The sequence below is a fragment of the Siphateles boraxobius genome, unplaced genomic scaffold (genome assembly GCF_051911475.1).
Source record: "Siphateles boraxobius isolate OS27281-9 unplaced genomic scaffold, OSU_SipBor_1 462, whole genome shotgun sequence".
In the NCBI taxonomy this organism is placed as follows: domain Eukaryota; kingdom Metazoa; phylum Chordata; class Actinopteri; order Cypriniformes; family Leuciscidae; genus Siphateles; species Siphateles boraxobius.
In genome coordinates this window covers 4052-8288 of record NW_027509100.1, presented here as the reverse complement: position 1 = coordinate 8288, position 4237 = coordinate 4052, and the positions used below count along the sequence as shown (strand labels likewise).

Here is a 4237-nt window from a genome sequence, read left to right as displayed (position 1 = left end):
CTCATATTGGTTTTTTTATATAAAATATATATAGTGAAAACTCCTGACAAAACAGACAAACACAATCGACAGATTCAGACACACACAGAGCTGCTGAAGTAACTAAACGCTGGCGTATTGTGTACTCAGGGGATATTTATAGCTTCCTGGTCGATGACGTCACTCGCCGTACGCTCATTCTCTCCATTGACTGATTTCATTCATGCTTCAGACGCGTCACGCTGAGGGCGTTCCCACTGCGATTTCACGCAGCGGTAGTCCCTGAAGGGGAACTACATGTTAGCATTAGAGTTTGTGCTATCAGTGGGGGAAAAATAATAACAAAATCAACACCCACATTCAATTATTCTTAATCCGTAAATATGTCCATGAGAGAGGAAGATGGCTCCAATATTTTAAGAGTTAGGATGTGTTTAACTGATATTTAAAACCAGCGGTAAAATAAAGCATAGATAATGGGATTCAGACTTGAGTTAAAATACAAAGTCCATATTAGACATGTCATAGTGGCAGACACTATGTCATAGTGTCATAGTACATAGTCACAGACAATATACAGTATGGGATATAGCACAGCAGATAAACTGTCACAATGATTCCTAATGTCATTGCAGCCTTTCTCTCAGATCTCCTCCTTACGGAACCTTCCATTACACATTTTCCACCCTTCATCAGAGAGTTTAAAAGTTTCACTTGCTTACGTGCAACATAAAATATCCTTAAATATAAAACTATAATAAGGGTACAAGGTAGCAAGAATGAAAGGAACAGGTCTATAAATGTCCATGAAAAACTAATTACTAAATAGCACTTTCCATAGCACACATCTGGTCTATGGGAACTTTCAAAATATCTGGCACTAATTAAATAGCCAATATTGTAGGTATAGGAGAAGAAACAGCAGAGACAGATGCTTATTAAGGTTTTAGTTGTGGTTATTTTATGTGGGTACTGTAAAGGGTGACACACAGCCACATATCGATCAACAGCAATTAAAACTAAATTACACATAAATGTTGAGATAAGCAATCCCATGATTATCATATACAGATCACACAAAGTGTCTCCAAAGAACCAACACAATCAGCTTGATGGCATCCACAGGCATAACAATAAGTCCAACAAGCAGGGGCCTGTTTCAATAAGGAGGTTCAACCAACTCTGAGTTAAAACTTGAACTCTGAGTTGACTTACCCTGAGATGGAAAACTCTGAGTTTTCGGTTTCAGAACAGCTGAAATGAGTAAGTACAATCAACTCTAAGTTGACTGACTCTGAGTTAAGCGTGCGCACCACAACTATAAAAAGCCATTATCAATGGAGCGCAGATATTATGAGTCACCATGGTAACAGCGCCAGACAAAAAGAGGTCTGCATATTTCTCACCAGCAATACGCAAACTTTTTTTTTTAAGCAACAATATAAACCTATATATTTTTATATAGGCTGTTTTTTATATTTCCATATATTTTACTTTGGGTTGGGTTTTTTACTGCTCCCAACAGATTCTGATGGTAATATCTGTATTTTGGAGCCTCCTGTCCCAACAGAACCCCAGACAGTTGTAAGTAGTCTACTAAATACACCAGAAATTATGACAAATAGTATTAAAAAATGTGCTCAACCAAATGCTCATCTTCACAGGACGATGGGGATGAAGAAACAGTTTCTGCTGCCACAGAGAGGGAGGAAATGTTAATATTATGTGTCTACACATCAAACAATCTACACATTCACATTTCTTCACATTATTTATGTGGAGTAGCCTATAGAATCTAAGTTTATATCTAAGTATAAACAGATATCTCTCCCCCGTCCCCAGAGTGTGGAAGAACAGTAGGAGGAAGGTCCATCAACTTCTGGTTAACAGATGAACACACTTCAGTGATTTTCAGTGAATGCCACAGTTTAATTCTGTAGAATTTGTTTAGAACTACATGATGTAACTCTAATCTACTGTATTTGCAGTTGCCAGTTAAGAAGTTATATAGACTTCATCTTATTAAAAAACTTGGGGGAAAAAAACAGCAATGAATAAATGTACCGAAAGAATGAATGAGGTGTTTAAACACTGCTTCCTCTTTAAAAAAGGGGAGGAAACCGAAATAAACTCTGGGTTTACGGACGTAAACCTGCTCCCGAACAGGTTAGGTTCACAGAGTAAGTTACCATGGTAACTGACTCTGAGTATAAGTTAGCTCTCTTTCAGAAATGGGCTTGACTTACCCTGCTTTCTCAGGTTTGACTTACCTCCCATTCTGAAACAGAAAACCCAGAGTTTCCCTCATTTCAGGGTTAACATACTCAGAGTTTTCACTTAATCTCCTTTCTGAAACAGGCCCCAGGTCAGCCACAACCAGAGAGAGAATAATCAGGTTTGTTGGAGTGTGAAGCTTCTTGAAGTGAGAGATGGAGATGATCACCAGCAGATTCAGATACACAGTCCATGCTGACAGCAATGATACAAACACATACATGATATTGTATTCATGATTGGAGTGTTTTCCCTTGATACATGATGAGTTGATGGCAGCAAAGCAGTATTGAGTCTCATGATCCTCTGTTCGCGGGAGATGTAGACGTCAGAGTAGAAGAGTGAGCAGTTTGCAATTTGTTCATTTGTTATTTCATTACTGGCTCGAAAGTGCACACAGTAATTCTGTGTTAATAGTTTGTAATGATAATTTGCATTTTATTACATTTTGTTTCCTTTTGGTGATTTATTTTGGCGACTCACTGCGCCGTTTTGCCTACTAGTTGCTTTTCTTGTCAAAGTTAACTTGTGCAGTACTACAGAAGAGGACATAGTAAGCTAGGCTGAGTTAACTTTTTTCCTGATGAGGGAAGAGGGTGAGAGGGTCAAGGTTCAAGAGTCACAGTTTGCTCACACAAGGGCTAATGAGACTAACTACTAGACACAGCTGGAAACAGACCAACAAGGGGAAACTACAAACTAAAAGACTATATAAAATAAGGGCACAAAGACATACCTTGACAATGGGAGCTTTTCTCAAAACTTTTTTTTCACATTTTATTAGTATCTCTTGTGTTTTGATGAGCCGCTGAACTGTTATTCAGACAGTCACTTTTTATCTTTGTTAATTTGACCATCAATTACAAATTTCAGACAGAAACTAATCATCTAGGGACATCCACTTGTGTGTCTATTATGTATTTTAGAAGTTAACCTGAGGGTCCTGTTAACACCTGTTCTGTATTCAGAGTTCTGCTGCACTGACAATCCTCCAGTGATCTGTTCATTAAGGGTGTGAAGAAAACATAGGCAAACAAACACACGCAATACACTGACGTTGCATTGTGCCCAGAGGTCTGTGAGTTTGTTTTGATATTGCAAAACTTTTAAAACTTTTTAGTAACAATAAGCATAAATATATAACCACCAATTAGATAATTATTCACAATTAGTACCACACAAAGTTCAAAAAATCTTATTTAATGATGAATTATTTAATATTGCAGCGACAAGAAAGGTGGATTAGCCCTGCCTAAAGCAGTGTTTATGTGTGTGCATGTTTGTCCACTACAGCCTGTGGATACCATGTGTAAGGAATATAGGCCGTGACACACCAAGCTGACATTAAAGAGCTAATGGCAACAAATCTGACTGCTGTGTTGCCTTGCATCTTCTACATCTGCCATCAGCCAACTAGCATGTATTTTCTGTCCCTGCATGAGAGGAAATGTTGATCCCTTGGTCTTCACTTTCTTCATTCCAGAAGACCATGCTATCATGAAAATATTTGTGAATTGGAATACTCAGATAACATGATTTAAAAGTTTGTGTGGCTTCTTAACATTGTCATTTGCTTGCTTTCATCACTTTCATTTTTCTTCGTGTGCACCGATTCCCTAAACTGTACTGCCAACTAGAATGATCTCTCACACTGACAGCTACACAACACCGAAAAGCCAGTGATGGTGGTCGACTATGCCAACGCTGCAGAACACACTGCAAAAACTGACCTGAAAGATGCTCAACGACAGCCGACTGTCAGCTTGGTGTGCCAGTTTCTTATAATATAGGGCTGTTTCATATCAAAGGGGTCCAACGGGTGCTACCAGAAAGACTCAGGAGGCAAAATAACGTAACAAGTATGCATTATTAACAGCCCAGCAAGCAAGTATGCTTTACATTTCTTTGGCATAGGCCCCGTCCGTAGCTCGCAATCCGAGTGTACGGAATCTGTATTTCCTGCCTGAAGACGAAGGCAGGGAGG

At 38.8% G+C, this 4237-nt stretch overlaps 1 pseudogene; it reads right to left on the bottom strand.

Annotated features, from left to right (window-relative positions):
• Positions 1 to 424: 424 nt before the first annotated feature.
• Positions 425 to 2476, bottom strand: LOC143710348 (trace amine-associated receptor 13c-like; annotated as a pseudogene).
• Between the last annotated feature and the right edge of the window lie 1761 nt (positions 2477 to 4237).